At 39.3% G+C, this 17,633-nt stretch overlaps 2 long non-coding RNA genes across 3 annotated transcripts; both read left to right on the top strand.

Annotated features, from left to right (window-relative positions):
- On the top strand, nt 3,887–6,907 carry LOC110430176. Of its 2 annotated transcripts, none has more exons than XR_002447479.1 (3): nt 3,887–4,792; nt 6,140–6,233; nt 6,865–6,907. It is a non-coding gene; the product is annotated as an uncharacterized LOC110430176 (long non-coding RNA). The 2 variants fall into 2 exon arrangements; XR_002447480.1 differs by having other exon boundaries at nt 6,140–6,229; nt 6,865–6,904.
- Nucleotides 12,642–15,447, top strand: LOC110430501. Its single transcript, XR_002447839.1, has 4 exons — nt 12,642–13,077; nt 13,211–13,332; nt 14,680–14,773; nt 15,405–15,447. It is a non-coding gene; the product is annotated as an uncharacterized LOC110430501 (long non-coding RNA).

The raw sequence follows: 17,633 nt of genomic DNA, 5'->3' as shown, positions 1-17,633 counted from the left end.
CTTCCTGTTGGTCCTCTTCCTTGATTCACGTCTAGATTGATCTGGAATTTGTGTAGTCTTGTTCTTGAAGAAAAATGTCTCCTTCCTCCCTTTGATGTAGAAACTGATCTTGGCAGCACTAGCGTAGATGACTGCTCCCGCGGTGTTCAAGAATGCCCCCCCTAAGATAATGGGTGCTCTCTCATCATTACCGGTCTCTATCACCATGAAGTCTGCTAGGGCATATAAGGTACCAACTCGGACACAAAGATTCTTTAATATTCCTTTTGGAAAACTTAATGCCTGATCTGCAAACTGCAAACACATGGTTGTTTCTAATAAAGGATATGTAAAGAATTTTTCATAGAGTACCCTGGGTATAATGTTGACACTAGAGCCAAAGTCGCAGAGTGCTTCTGGGACGTCCACCATGCCAATGGCGATCGGGATGACGGGGCGTCCTGGATCACCTCTCTTGACCGGCAGAAGGTCAGTAGTAACTTCAGTGATGGGGTTAGTCCAATTACCTGCATCAAACATGTCTACAAGATTTGCAGATTCTAATCCTTACGGTTGTGATGGTATACCGGGGTTAGTAGCAGGAACAACAGCAACTATTTGATTTAACTGAGATTCAATCATTTTATTAAAGCTAATTTGATTCTTGATGGTAGTAGAGAAATTATCCATTCTATTATTTATATTTTCTAGCATTTTATCATTAGATGCCAATTTCTTAGATAAGTTATCCATTAGCTTTCCTTGATTAGACACTAACTCTCTCAGAGGTGGAAAATTATTATTATTGTTGTAAGAATTGTTACCTTGATAATTACCTGAGTAGTTAGGCCTCTGTTGAATCCAACCTTGATTTTGTTGAGGACGGTTGTAGTAGTTGTTGTTGTTATTGTTGATGTAGTTCACATCCTCAAGCATCTCAGGGCAGTAATTGCCTGAGTGTCCAGTATCTCCACACTCCTCACAAGTCATGTGAGAGTCGTAGATGTGCATAACTTCTTTCTTATCTCCAGCTCTATCATCGAGCTTCTTCATGAGCAGGTCTAGCTTTGCAGACAACATGTCTACCTCCTTGAGCTGATGCATACCTCCACCTCTCTTGCGTGTCTGGGTCCTCTCTTCATTCCAGCCTTGATTGGACGCCATCTTGTCCACAAGACCTGTGGCTTGTGATATGTGTTGGGTATTCTTAACAACATTACCAAAAGTAGACTTAGTTTTCTAATTCTAGTAACGGTGCCAAAAATGCTAAACCTATCCCTCATACCACTTAAGCCAAGTTGTCATCCCTAGCATGACATGAGAGACGCGGTATTGAAATATGCAATTGCTCTTCTAAATAAATAACGAATGAGATCTGCAAGCGCACAGATTAATACCGATGTAGCATTTTAACCGGGAAGTATTCCAGGTATCGTTATTTATATTTTTACCACCGGGAAGGGATTAGTAATCAATATTGATTACAGAATAGAATATGAGATTGAGTATCTATCATTGCATGTATAATTGAGAATAGTGTCACATAAAAGATATATGAAGTAATGAATAGTGACAAAGATAATTAATCTGATCAGCATGACTAACCACATAATAAATATGATAAGCACCTCAATTAGATATTCTAGAAAGTTATTAGCATGGTATTAGAACAAACTACAAGAATATTTCCTAAGTTATTCTCAACTATATAGTCTAGCATTATCATAGTTAGTGCAAGGATACTTAGCAATCATTGCAAGACAAGACTACGCCCATGCATAGTGATATTAGCAAGGTAATGAGAAACATAGCAATCACTCCCCTGTAATAATGTTGCTCTGCTAGCCCAATACACGAGAGGGGGACCATATAAGAATCAATGAAGCTGTCACTATCACGAACTACCCCGCGATGTGGCATATTGGGTACAATCGCAGATAAATACGATATAGGCACCACGCCTACACAATATCTATCATTTACCCATGGATCCGATGGATAAACGCTATACGATCCTAAACATGTATATAGATCCAATCTAACTAAGCCAAGTATATAACTATGATAAACTAAGAAAAATATAATCTTGAATATAAGCAAGTTGAGCAAAGTCATAAGCAATATATTGAAGTAGAACAAAGTCATATTCATAATATTGAAGAACAAAGATAATTAGAAGAACAATTAGAAGCACAATTAGAGAATTACCAAGAATCCTCTTGACAGATCCGGAAACCAATCGAAGATTGACTCCTTCTAGTTCTAATTCTGTGTAGCTATGCTAATCTAGATGTCTAATTGATGTGGTGGCTCTAATATTGATCAGGGGCTTCTTCTCCCTTGAGAATAATGAATTAGGGTTGAGAGGCTCTCTCCTCCAGGGGCCAAGGGGTCTGGTTTTATAGTCCCTTCAAGTGAATATGGGCCGTTGGATCAAACCGACATTGATTGAACGGTTATCCTTGATCCTTTAGGTCGGTGGAGATCTTTCCCGAGAGAGATTCCTGTTTGGACTCCAACAGGGGGCGGGCGCCCAGTGCCTGGCCCCGTTCGGCCTCCGCTTCCTTCCCGTGGCTTCTGGAGTCTTCTAGATGTTAGATAATTGCGCGGCACATTGATATCTCTATGTAATCCCGACATGTGGGCCTTTCTTCCATATTCCCTGATAACCCCCTGCAAAAATAGACAAACACCAAAACTCGTGGAATTCTGTCAGATAAAACCTTAAGTCTAGATGTTGATTTCATTTGGATCCTTTTCTTTGTTTATTTGTTAATTAAATTTGATACTTAAGGACCATCAACAAACTCCCCCAAGCTTTCCTCTTGCTCGTCCCTAAGCAAGGATAGACTCACTAATGGATCAGAAGTTGTTGCAATATCTTTAAAAATGGACGGTACACATGCTTTTTAAATAAGATCTCATCTCTGAGTTAGAGTAAACTGTCAAGACTTAAAACTTACTTACTTTAACTTTCACCATGGGGCTTGTAACCGTCACTTCTGTCTTGAGTAGTTAAAAGATAGAACAGTCTAGTCAAGTGCCATGTCTCTTATTCTTGATCAGCTATAGCTCTGGAGTTTTTGTAAATTTTAAAATAAAACTCAGAGATTCCTTGTATGATTCTCTCAAATCTCTCTTTTGTGGTATTTCTGGATCCTTACCAAGGCAGTGATGGTATATGCCTTCTCTCAAGATATGTGGTATTGGTGGTATAAGGCATAGTGACATTGCCTTCTCTCTCACCCTACTCTAATAAGGCTTTAATATCTGGAGCTCATAGGTGGGAGATAAAATATACATACTTACAAGACATTTATTGCATAGTCAAACCATGGATCCAAAGAAACAAATCAATAAGTCAAATCAAGATGTGCATGTGTGGCGAATGAATGGTCTATGGTGATGATGGTGATAACAATGGTGAAAGTCTAATTCTACTTTTGCTCTTTTGAGGGGATACATACCTTCCTTGCTTTTTGAAATTTTGTGAGGAGAATGAGATGCTCTTCTTTTTTTCTTTTTCTTTCCTCTCAGGTGGGTATCTTGTACCCCTAATTCTACTGTCGGACACTTGTCCATTTTTACCTCTCGTCTCACTCTTTTTCTTTTCTTTCGAGGTTCACCCTTCATACTTTGAGAACAAAGTGCACAAGATAGTGCTTTCTTGTATTCCTCCCAAAGTAACAATGCTTCATCTTCGGACCAAAGCTTACTGGGAAAAGTAAGTATCAAAAAAAAAAAACTTTTGGTCCAACTTAGCTTCTCTGATGTTCGAATGCTATCGTTGAGGTTGGGAATTGCATGACATTGCTTCTCTACCCTTGGAAGTCTTTTGTCCTGAATCTCGGGACAAGATTCTTTTAAGGGGGGAGGGTTGTAACACCCCAGGTGTTTGCCACGAGTTGGACTTTAGGTTTTGAGCTCAAACATGTCATGATAAGTGGTGATGATCATGTTAAGGTTAATCCATGAAAGTAAGCCCCAATTTAAACTTGGATAATACATTTTTGCTTACATATAGACCCATATACACTTGCTCTGGGTCCACATGTCAGCACATATCACACATATATATATATACCCCAGCCCTCCACACTCCCTCTCTCAATCCCCCATTTGTCCCAACGCCAAGCACCAGGAAACAGAGGGAGAGAGGAAAAGGAGAGGAGAGGAGAAGAAGAAGAGGAGAGGAGAAGAAGGAGGAGGACGCCCAGCCCTTGCTGGAGGATGACACCAGTGATGAGCTGCTGCTCCCCACGCCCTCAGCCTTGCCAAAGATGGTGAAGACAGCCCCAAGCTTCATCTTCTTCAAGCTTAAGCCATGGAGGAGTCCCCATCTCGATCTCCTTCCTTGCTGTGTTCCTGGCTGAACTACTCCTACTGGAGCATCCCAAGACCGTGGTGAGCACATCCCAAAAGCCCATCTCCATCTTCCCCATCTCCCCCTCCCTTTACTGCAGAAAGCAGCAACCCTGCTCCAGTGTCCAATGGTCTTCCATGAAGATTGGTCTTCCCCACCTCTTCCTGCTTCCCTAGGGTTTGTGGGTGACCATGGTGAGTTGGATTTCGCCCTTCACTGAATGAGTTTAGTGTTTAGGTAGAGTTTGGCCATGGGAATAAGTGGATTAGTGAGGGAGAAAAGTTGTTGGAATGTTGTTCCTCGGATTTCAGACTGACAGTTTCTGCAGATTTTCTTGGGGAAGAAATCAAGGCAACTTAGAAGATGAAATAGGTGTTTTCGTCAACTACAAAGTTGTAGAGGACCTTCAGATCTACTAGCTCGTGAAATATCATGATTTTATCCCATCAGGTTTGAGAGTTATGAATTTTCAAAGTTTGCTGTCAGTTTTGAACTGCATGCTGTACAGATCTGAAGTTTGGTGTGTTTTCGACCATGTTAGTTCGAAATTAGATTTTGCTGATAACTAGGAAATTGTAGTGTTTTTCTTGAGCTTTCCAAATTGTTAAAGAACAATAGTTTTGGTTAGTTTGAACTCCAGTTATGTATTTCTGAAGTTTATATCAGTTTTCTGTCCTAGTTGTGCAGTCGTGCTTGTTTGTGTTTGTCTTCAATCTTGTCTACCTAGGAATCAGGCCTATGCTATAATTAGAAATCTATAGAGAATTTCCTAGACTTTCTAAAATGCTAAAGAACATAATTTGTCATAGCCTTTATCTCCCTATATGTTTTCCCTAAGTGATTGTACTACTGCTGTCCTAAACTTTCAGGTTTTGCAATTGCATAATGTTAGCTATGTGCATACCCTCACTGGAGTGTATTTCTTATATGCAAAAAGGGATGAAGTATGGTTTCGTTGCCATATTATGGTGATATTGTGGCCTGAGAAATACTAACATAGCAATGTGTTTACCGAACATGGTGATCTTTAGTTTTATCTTGCTCTCACATGTTTTCTTGCATAGCAATTTGTCTTTTAATAGAGGTTGCTATGATTATTCAAATGGCATAAAAAGAGTTTATTTAGGAGTGTCCACTATGTTTTCTGGTGTTCTTTAGATTTATGCAAACTGTTGGTAACAATGGTTTTGCTCAAAAGCATGTTTGAAACATAAGTTAATAATTAATTGTTTGCAATTGTTGTTTCTGGACAGTTTGTGGAACTGTTTGGATTACAATAGGTAAATGATGTCTTCTGGGAATCTTGTTTATAGCAACGTTGTAGATAATTCACCTATCTAGCTGCTGTTAAAATTTGGTGGTAATTGGTTATGTGGTTTGTATGTTATTGCTGTTTAAAGTTGGGTTTTAGAAATGGTTGCTCTCTGTCCTGTTAGGACCTGATTCAGTAATCCTAATATTTCGACCAGCTTAAGTTGAGAATTATGCTTTGATGTCTAAATATCAAATGTATATAAATTCTTAAGCTTTCCAGAATGTCTTCTTGCATGTCTTTTGGAGTTATGTAACTCCAGTTATGATTTAAACAAGAAGCTGTTGTGGGCTGTCCTAAAAATGATAGATTGCTTTTATAGTTGTTTGCTTGGTATATTGCTATGTGTGATATTTTGTGATCGAATGAGCTCTTGATGTTTATAACAAAGTTGTTCACAATTTAGTAAGATTTCTAGAGAGTCCATAATCATAATTTGTGGACATGTGAAAATGATGTTATAACTGTTTAATGTGGCATGACAGGTCTTGTCTATGCTTTGGACAGAGATGTCTTCATGGGGTTAATTGACCTTGTTAACTATGAAATCATCTTAAGATGATAATAATAAAGTTGTAGGTAACTTTATAAGCTTTCTACGAAGTTAATAATCATGTTTGTTGGAGGTCTACAACTCCAGTTATGCTTGTTTAAAGTGTCTATCAGTTTTCCACCTATAATTGTACCCTACTGTTTGGGGCAACATGAGCAGTCCTGATTGTGCAATGAATTTCATAGTATAAATTATGTTTGCTGTGAAACTTGTCTATACAAAAGTTGTAGATAACTCTTTCATATAGCTTTTGTTAGAGTTTCATATCATTTGGACAAATGGTTTTTGAGTTATAAGGGTATTAATTTTATCTGTCAAAATGCTTGATCTCTGGAATTCCTGGACCAGATTCTGTAAATATGTATGTTTGACTTAGGTAACTTTCTAATCATGCTAAGATGATTAAATATGAATTGCATATAATTTTATAAGCTTTCCATAATGTCTTGTTGCATGGATTTTGGGTCTGTAGAACTCTGGTTATGATTTATTTACTCAACTGTTGCATGTATGTCCAGAATTGCTAAAAATGCATGAATGCTTGATTAACTTACATTGTGTGTGGTTTTAAGTGACTCATGTCTTGGTGGTGTTAATTAGTGTTATGTGATCCTATGAAACATGTGTTCATGCACTTGCATCTTGCATGTCATTTAGGTACGCTAGATGAACCACGTGAAGGGCATGACGGTGGACCTATCGGGATGATGGGAGGACTACACAAGTGTTGTGAACTTGGATGCCGTCAAGATGGCGCAAGCTAACTAATCTGACTCGGTGTCACATTCCAGGCAAGCCCCGGAGCATTATAAGCCTCCTACTTTTAAAAGTGAATGAGTATATATATGTTATATATGTATTGTTGCATTAAGTATAGGAGTTGGATGAAACTCTTGCTGCATATATATACCCTTCCTTGTCCAGTATATATATAACCTGAATCCTAATTAGTTAGGATCATGTCTATGCTTAGCCATGCTTAGCTCGGTAGAAGCTAGGTGATTTCCTGTCACCTACAGGATATAGGTGGATTCCGGATCACGGTTGGCTATATTTGCTATCGTGGAAAAGAACCATGTGTTAATAATATGAAAGGAGACCGGGCGGGATGATGATAGTGACGCAACAAGGCATGGAGGTCTTGGGTGCGGATCTATCCCCGTCTGTGTCGGTTAAGGACCGATCGTTGTACGTCCTCTTGTCATGTTGAACGCATGCCTAACACTTAGTTGGCCGGATAACTCGTTCCGACCGCGAAGCCTAGTAGTATGACTCAGGCCGGAAGACCGGCAAGTATAAAGTGCGCACTACCGGAGGAAGTGCGGTGTGCGGGGGACCATTGGCGTAAGTCCAAAGGCAGGTGAGTTAAAATTCCTGACCTCCCTGGCAGAGTGGTAGCCCTGGGAGTGCGGCGCTGATCGAAACCGCGATTCCCGAGTCGTACCAAAGGTGACCCGTTGGCTCTCCGACGGGGGATGCTTGGGTGAGTGCTAGGAATACCCCTCCAGCTGGATAGGAATCGATTCGAATCGCCGTCTCTCCCGGATAGTGAGAACTTGACAGAGCAGCGGCAAACGTAGCATTCACTAAATAACTTAATGGTTCTATGATGATGATGATGATCACGGCCTTGATAAACCTGATATGGTTATTATTGATTGATATTAATCAAGTGATTGCTATAGTACAGGTGCTAATCTAGTGGATAGGTTAATGAGAATTAAATGGATGCTAAATAAGAAAGGTTTCACTATTTATACTTAAGCTTTTTATGCAAAATGTTGTCCAACAAGCTCCACTTATATATCAGCCTTGCATACTCCTTGGTGTCATTTATTTCTGGTTTATGACGGGTAAGTCTAGCTGAGTACATTCTCGTACTCAGGGTTTATTCCCACTTGTTGCAGGTTGTGATGTATCATAGCTACTGCAAGATTTGGATGACTCCTGCTTTAGGGAAGGAGTAAGATCATGGGCATGATCCTTCCTACTTACCTCATCTATGATGCTTTTGTTGGAATGGACCATGGTACTGGCATGTATTTGAAATAAAAGTGATATTGGTTTCAAATTACTTTGCTTCCGCTATTGTAAACTTGAGTTGTAATAACCTTATCAAACTCCGATATACTTGAACTACTTGTGAAATGCATGTAACGTGTGACTTGTTATGTTGAATCACTACGATCTTGGCTTGTATGTTGGTTGGTTTGAAATCCCTCGTGATTTTGTTGGACTACCGGAGTTATATGGGCTCAAGTATGATAAATTGATCGCTTCGGTGATTGTTTTTGTACTTGTGCTCTTATAATTTGGACGGTTCCGTGACATATATAGTCGGAGCAAGGTTCAACAGTAAACATGTCACATGTGTATTTAAAACAAAGCTTTTCTTTATAAAAATCAGTTTTGACAACTTATAGCTATATATAGGTGTGTTCAAATCTGAACTTTTAATCTAAGTATGCCAGTGGTCATTCCTCTATGCCCAACTAAGGACCTTTAGGTGGCTTAGTTAAGTACTAACTATGGGGGGATTTACTTACTGCAATTTTTATTTCGTCGTCCATACGGCGTGCTATTGTATGGATGCCATTCATTTGAGTGGTAATGTATGGATCAATTTACATCTACGCCCAGGCCAAGGTATGTATGTATGATGACCGCACTATGCTACCCTGTGGTCAAATGGTAGAGGTAGCCCTCATATATGAATTAGCCATATATGTTGATAGATTCAAATTTTGCAACGTCGCACCTACGCTCAGGTAAGTGTGAGTTGTGGGAGCATTTAGCTTTCAACCTGGAGTCTAGTGTTTCATTTCATGCACTTATATCATTGTTGGGTTGGGCTGAAATGAAATTTTCTGCAGGTACGCTAACCACGAATGCGTAGATTGTTTGTAGCTAACGACTAGCTATATATCGAGAGTGTGCGTATTATGCCACCGATATAGAACGTGATTACCACCTTAGGCTGGTAATTTTGTGAGGACGAATAGGACGAAGCATGCATCATCATGATTGATTGCCCTATGCATAACTTTGCTCTTGTCACCCTTGTTCTAACAATAAGTAACTTGTGAATTAATATGATGTCACTTTGCTTGTGTAAAATTAGATAAAATGCCTTGCTGTATGTTGCTTGAGTAGCTATGCTTGGTGTTAGGTTCTTCCTTTTAGTTACCTACACAGTAGTTCTTTTTATGTGTGGTTGCCTTGCTTTCTAGGTGTGGTTGCAGCACAAGTTGTCTAACCTCTTGTCCTCGGTGAGACCAAGAGTTGTCATCAAGCCTTATCATTGTGCTTATCTCATAAGTTCCCTCAAGGACACCTTCTTGCTTAGAACACATGAGCTTATGCATCTGTACCTAACCAAACCTCGTTGGGTTCTCTTGAATATCAACTTTTGCCCATGATATGTCCTGGTTTGAGCTTTGCCCAAATTCTTTTGGACCCTTTGCTACTAAAAAAATCATCCTGTTCCTAAAGACATGATCATATCTACCAACTTTGTGGTACAATCTCGTATCATGATCCTTGTCCTAAGAACCAGATGTTGGGTTGCATAATGGTTATCTATCAAATCATGAATCTCATATCATGATGCCAATCATTCTTAATCATGCAACCTACTACATTGGTTATGCATCAATGTCATTATTCCCTAAATCCTTGAACCACATGCACACGTGCATGTAGAAGGAGGTATGCTCACAGTTAGTGGGGTACACCATATTCATGTTCTATCCTAACTGTAATCATCTCATTGAGTATCTTTCTAAAGAACATTCTTCTGCTCTTGTGCTTGCTGCCCAATTAACTGGGTTACCCTTTGATCTATCTCAATGGCTTGCTTATGTATTGGTCAATCTGTGCCATCCGTCAACATGATGCACATGTTTGAGATGGCTAGCCTTTTTGGACATAAGTGAGATTTATCTTCTCGACTGAAGAAGAGTATGCACCTACTCAATAAAGGATAACAACACATTACCATCATGTTCTGTTTACTATCTACCACCTTTTCTTATAGTAATGGTTGCTGGAGATAATTTCATTGATGTTCTCACATGCTTGCTTAAGTCTTGGGTGTCTTGCTTCTGTGTGCGAAAACCATACCCCAAGAATCCTCTCACACCACTTGGTTCCTTGTCCTACAGTTGATCTAGTGCAATGCTTATCAGTTGTTGCATGAGCCTCATAATCTTTTCATAACAGATCATGTTGCTGCTGTGTTGATGAAGCCCTAATCTAAGTATCAGCTTGGTCTCTTGAATCTCGTTTATTGAACCTCCAATTCTCCATAATCTTAAATATTATCAGTCATGATCTCATGTTAATCATTTATCTGGTAACTATCTTGGTTAACACAATGATTTTGTGGAAATTAAAGCAAGATCCATGATCAGTTGTCTTCGACAAGTAAGATATGTTCTCCTGTGTTGTGTTTTGGATCTTCAGGTCACTTCCATGTTGACTCCAAACCTTGTGACTACCTTTGCTTTGCTATCCCTCCTTTGCACAATGCTTGTTCATACAACTAACTTTTGTGCCACATGAAATTTTTCATTGAGTGTATGATCAATAATGGTCTCATGAGTAGTAGATAACGGTGCCGCGACGAAACCAAGAGCCTCTTGTGGGCGGCCGACACAAGGATGTGCTGCTCGGCACGCGCTGGTATCGAGGTTTCTAGTCATGATCCATTATGGAATTATACCAATGAAATGTTTTCTTGTGACCTTTCCTTGATAATCTCACCATATCATATCGAAATTTCCCTATGTCCAACCAGATGTCATAGGACATTCTTTTGAAGTAAACTAGAGGTTAACCTTTAAAGAACAAGTCACTGACATAAAAATTAACAGACTGCAAGAGATGGTAGACAAGTGACAGTATTTCACTATCCCTACAATGACGATGAGCATTAAGTGAACACCATGAGTCATCCTTATCGAACCAAAAGGACACCCAACACTTCATGTTGGACAAGCTATCTGTTAAACAATCATCGATCATCACCATTGTGCATATGACCTAGTTTTCCTAAGTCTTGATCTTTATGTGCATCACAGTCATACAACTAAAGTCAACCATCTTTGGCATGAATCCTTATCTCCTAGCTTTGAAGGTTACCAATTGTTGAGTATCAACTGTAATTGTTGTGGTTAAGTGTGAAGCTTTGGAAAATATTGGGCTGAGAGGCAATTGTATGGTTGCTAGTAGCAAGGCTAATCTCAAGGAAAGTAATGATGGAGTGACAGCCACGACGGATATGTTTTATCAATTAGTGAATTAAACATGGAGTTGAGAGATGTCTTGTCAGTCCAGAACACTGCCATTGCAGCACCGAACAAGTTAGTATGTACATGTTCTGCTTACGCAAATGTTGCCTTTTTGAGCTGAATTTCGGTCAGAGATTAGAAGACTCATGGATCTGAATTTTTATCAAGTTTCATGTAGAATTGAGTGGTAATTGGTTGAATACTTGCAACTGTTGGAGACCTCTAGCTCACGCAATCATCCTTCATCAGTAGTGGTTATCCAATTCCTACATGCCTTGGGTACCTTCTATGTGTTACCTAAGACGTTGCACCTGATTCCACCCAAATAACTTTTGTTGTTTGCATACAAGGATCCCCTTGAAGTAAATGATCATGGAATGTGTTGAACCCACAAAGTCAGCTATCACATTCATCGTTCTCTTAACCAGGTTGCTAAGTACAATTTTGTCATCAGAGAAAGAGAACTGCATGCTTGGAAAGTTGTACTCCAACCATTTTGGTAGAAGACTACTTTTCAAATGTTGTGAATGAGCCTGGAACCTCTATAATGAGCAACCCTTAGAAGCTTGTGACTTGGTGCAAGGTTCTTATGGTTTGCATTAGTTTCACTAAAGAGACTGATGATACAGGTAGCCCCTTATGCTCTGAACCACCCTTCATACTTTGAGAACAAAGTGCACAAGATAGTGCTTTCTTGGATTCCTCCCAAAGTAACAATGCTTCATCTTCGGACCAAAGCTTACTGGGAAAAGTAAGTATCAAAAAAAAACTTTTGGTCCAACTTAGCTTCTCTGATGTTCGAATGCTATCGTTGAGGTTGGGAATTGCATGACATTGCTTCTCTACCCTTGGAAGTCTTTTGTCCTGAATCTCGGGACAAGATTCTTTTAAGGGGGGAGGGTTGTAACACCCCAGGTGTTTGCCACGAGTTGGACTTTAGGTTTTGAGCTCAAACATGTCATGATAAGTGGTGATGATCATGTTAAGGTTAATCCATGAAAGTAAGCCCCAATTTAAACTTGGATAATACATTTTTGCTTACATATAGACCCATATACACTTGCTCTGGGTCCACATGTCAGCACATATCACACATATATATATACCCCAGCCCTCCACACTCCCTCTCTCAATCCCCCATTTGTCCCAACGCCAAGCACCAGGAAACAGAGGGAGAGAGGAAAAGGAGAGGAGAGGAGAAGAAGAAGAGGAGAGGAGAAGAAGGAGGAGGACGCCCAGCCCTTGCTGGAGGATGACACCAGTGATGAGCTGCTGCTCCCCACGCCCTCAGCCTTGCCAAAGATGGTGAAGACAGCCCCAAGCTTCATCTTCTTCAAGCTTAAGCCATGGAGGAGTCCCCATCTCGATCTCCTTCCTTGCTGTGTTCCTGGCTGAACTACTCCTACTGGAGCATCCCAAGACCGTGGTGAGCACATCCCAAAAGCCCATCTCCATCTTCCCCATCTCCCCCTCCCTTTACTGCAGAAAGCAGCAACCCTGCTCCAGTGTCCAATGGTCTTCCATGAAGATTGGTCTTCCCCACCTCTTCCTGCTTCCCTAGGGTTTGTGGGTGACCATGGTGAGTTGGATTTCGCCCTTCACTGAATGAGTTTAGTGTTTAGGTAGAGTTTGGCCTGGGAATAAGTGGATTAGTGAGGGAGAAAAGTTGTTGGAATGTTGTTCCTCGGATTTCAGACTGACAGTTTCTGCAGATTTTCTTGGGGAAGAAATCAAGGCAACTTAGAAGATGAAATAGGTGTTTTCGTCAACTACAAAGTTGTAGAGGACCTTCAGATCTACTAGCTCGTGAAATATCATGATTTTATCCCATCAGGTTTGAGAGTTATGAATTTTCAAAGTTTGCTGTCAGTTTTGAACTGCATGCTGTACAGATCTGAAGTTTGGTGTGTTTTCGACCATGTTAGTTCGAAATTAGATTTTGCTGATAACTAGGAAATTGTAGTGTTTTTCTTGAGCTTTCCAAATTGTTAAAGAACAATAGTTTTGGTTAGTTTGAACTCCAGTTATGTATTTCTGAAGTTTATATCAGTTTTCTGTCCTAGTTGTGCAGTGGTGCTTGTTTGTGTTTGTCTTCAATCTTGTCTACCTAGGAATCAGGCCTATGCTATAATTAGAAATCTATAGAGAATTTCCTAGACTTTCTAAAATGCTAAAGAACATAATTTGTCATAGCCTTTATCTCCCTATATGTTTTCCCTAAGTGATTGTACTACTGCTGTCCTAAACTTTCAGGTTTTGCAATTGCATAATGTTAGCTATGTGCATACCCTCACTGGAGTGTATTTCTTATATGCAAAAAGGGATGAAGTATGGTTTCGTTGCCATATTATGGTGATATTGTGGCCTGAGAAATACTAACATAGCAATGTGTTTACCGAACATGGTGATCTTTAGTTTTATCTTGCTCTCACATGTTTTCTTGCATAGCAATTTGTCTTTTAATAGAGGTTGCTATGATTATTCAAATGGCATAAAAAGAGTTTATTTAGGAGTGTCCACTATGTTTTCTGGTGTTCTTTAGATTTATGCAAACTGTTGGTTACAATGGTTTTGCTCAAAAGCATGTTTGAAACATAAGTTAATAATTAATTGTTTGCAATTGTTGTTTCTGGACAGTTTGTGGAACTGTTTGGATTACAATAGGTAAATGATGTCTTCTGGGAATCTTGTTTATAGCAACGTTGTAGATAATTCACCTATCTAGCTGCTGTTAAAATTTGGTGGTAATTGGTTATGTGGTTTGTATGTTATTGCTGTTTAAAGTTGGGTTTTAGAAATGGTTGCTCTCTGTCCTGTTAGGACCTGATTCAGTAATCCTAATATTTCGACCAGCTTAAGTTGAGAATTATGCTTTGATGTCTAAATATCAAATGTATATAAATTCTTAAGCTTTCCAGAATGTCTTCTTGCATGTCTTTTGGAGTTATGTAACTCCAGTTATGATTTAAACAAGAAGCTGTTGTGGGCTGTCCTAAAAATGATAGATTGCTTTTATAGTTGTTTGCTTGGTATATTGCTATGTGTGATATTTTGTGATCGAATGAGCTCTTGATGTTTATAACAAAGTTGTTCACAATTTAGTAAGATTTCTAGAGAGTCCATAATCATAATTTGTGGACATGTGAAAATGATGTTATAACTGTTTAATGTGGCATGACAGGTCTTGTCTATGCTTTGGACAGAGATGTCTTCATGGGGTTAATTGACCTTGTTAACTATGAAATCATCTTAAGATGATAATAATAAAGTTGTAGGTAACTTTATAAGCTTTCTACAAAGTTAATAATCATGTTTGTTGGAGGTCTACAACTCCAGTTATGCTTGTTTAAAGTGTCTATCAGTTTTCCACCTATAATTGTACCCTACTGTTTGGGGCAACATGAGCAGTCCTGATTGTGCAATGAATTTCATAGTATAAATTATGTTTGCTGTGAAACTTGTCTATACAAAAGTTGTAGATAACTCTTTCATATAGCTTTTGTTAGAGTTTCATATCATTTGGACAAATGGTTTCTGAGTTATAAGGGTATTAAGTTTATCTGTCAAAATGCTTGATCTCTGGAATTCCTGGACCAGATTCTGTAAATATGTATGTTTGACTTAGGTAACTTTCTAATCATGCTAAGATGATTAAATATGAATTGTATATAATTTTATAAGCTTTCCATAATGTCTTGTTGCATGGATTTTGGGTCTGTAGAACTCTGGTTATGATTTATTTACTCAACTGTTGCATGTATGTCCAGAATTGCTAAAAATGCATGAATGCTTGATTAACTTACATTGTGTGTGGTTTTAAGTGACTCATGTCTTGGTGGTGTTAATTAGTGTTATGTGATCCTATGAAACATGTGTTCATGCACTTGCATCTTGCATGTCATTTAGGTACGCTAGATGAACCACGTGAAGGGCATGACGGTGGACCTATCGGGATGATGGGAGGACTACACAAGTGTTGTGAACTTGGATGCCGTCAAGATGGCGCAAGCTAACTAATCTGACTCGGTGTCACATTCCAGGCAAGCCCCGGAGCATTATAAGCCTCCTACTTTTGAAAGTGAATGAGTATATATATGTTATATATGTATTGTTGCATTAAGTATAGGAGTTGGATGAAACTCTTGCTGCATATATATACCCTTCCTTGTCCAGTATATATATAACCTGAATCCTAATTAGTTAGGATCATGTCTATGCTTAGCCATGCTTAGCTCGGTAGAAGCTAGGTGATTTCCTGTCACCTACAGGATATAGGTGGATTCCGGATCACGGTTGGCTATATTTGCTATCGTGGAAAAGAACCATGTGTTAATAATATGAAAGGAGACCGGGCGGGATGATGATAGTGACGCAACAAGGCATGGAGGTCTTGGGTGCGGATCTATCCCCGTCTGTGTCGGTTAAGGACCGATCGTTGTACGTCCTCTTGTCATGTTGAACGCATGCCTAACACTTAGTTGGCCGGATAACTCGTTCCGACCGCGAAGCCTAGTAGTATGACTCAGGCCGGAAGACCGGCAAGTATAAAGTGCGCACTACCGGAGGAAGTGCGGTGTGCGGGGGACCATTGGCGTAAGTCCAAAGGCAGGTGAGTTAAAATTCCTGACCTCCCTGGCAGAGTGGTAGCCCTGGGAGTGCGGCGCTGATCGGAACCGCGATTCCCGAGTCGTACCAAAGGTGACCCGTTGGCTCTCCGACGGGGGATGCTTGGGTGAGTGCTAGGAATACCCCTCCAGCTGGATAGGAATCGATTCGAATCGCCGTCTCTCCCGGATAGTGAGAACTTGACAGAGCAGCGGCAAACGTAGCATTCACTAAATAACTTAATGGTTCTATGATGATGATGATGATCACGGCCTTGATAAACCTGATATGGTTATTATTGATTGATATTAATCAAGTGATTGCTATAGTACAGGTGCTAATCTAGTTGATAGGTTAATGAGAATTAAATGGATGCTAAATAAGAAAGGTTTAACTATTTATACTTAAGCTTTTTATGCAAAATGTTGTCCAACAAGCTCCACTTATATATCAGCCTTGCATACTCCTTGGTGTCATTTATTTCTGGTTTATGACGGGTAAGTCTAGCTGAGTACATTCTCGTACTCAGGGTTTATTCCCACTTGTTGCAGGTTGTGATGTATCATAGCTACTGCAAGATTTGGATGACTCCTGCTTTAGGGAAGGAGTAAGATCATGGGCATGATCCTTCCTACTTACCTCATCTATGATGCTTTTGTTGGAATGGACCATGGTACTGGCATGTATTTGAAATAAAAGTGATATTGGTTTCAAATTACTTTGCTTCCGCTATTTGTAAACTTGAGTTGTAATAACCTTATCAAACTCCGATATACTTGAACTACTTGTGAAATGCATGTAACGTGTGACTTGTTATGTTGAATCACTACGATCTTGGCTTGTATGTTGGTTGGTTTGAAATCCCTCGTGATTTTGTTGGACTACCGGAGTTATATGGGCTCAAGTATGATAAATTGATCGCTTCGGTGATTGTTTTTGTACTTGTGCTCTTATAATTTGGACGGTTCCGTGACATATATATGGCTGTGGTAGAAATTTAAACTCTCACCATACAGGAACTCATCATGTGATATTTTAAAGAATTTAAAAGATAAAATTCTCCAAAATTCTAGCATCTCTAGGAACAGATAAACAGCATCTCAACCTTCCCATATCTTATCCGTTAACAACTTAGACTTCAGATCAAGTTTTCATCCCACAAGTTTAGGTTTAGAGCAAGCTTTAAATTATAACAGTTATATCTAAACTAGTGAGAGAACTTCAAATTTGCAAATTAGACAGAGCAACTATTCATCATATGCATGCTAGAGTTTTATTTAGATACAGTTTAGCATAGCCAATTTATTTATTTATTAAACACACTAAGCAAAAGACATATATTTATATAAGCATAAAATCTTTATTTGGTTTTTCCTGGTTTATGTATATTTATATTCTAATATAATATAAGTGTAAAGATAGATAGAAATACTTAACCGGATAAATGGGGGTGCTCTCCCCCAAGCTGAATTTTGACGTAATTTCTCTTGATGTAGCTAGCAGGTGGCAGAGGTGTATTTGAAAGTCAGC

The sequence above is a fragment of the Sorghum bicolor genome, chromosome 9 (assembly GCF_000003195.3).
Source record: "Sorghum bicolor cultivar BTx623 chromosome 9, Sorghum_bicolor_NCBIv3, whole genome shotgun sequence".
Classification (NCBI taxonomy): domain Eukaryota; kingdom Viridiplantae; phylum Streptophyta; class Magnoliopsida; order Poales; family Poaceae; genus Sorghum; species Sorghum bicolor.
This window is presented reverse-complemented; position numbering and strand designations above follow the sequence as displayed.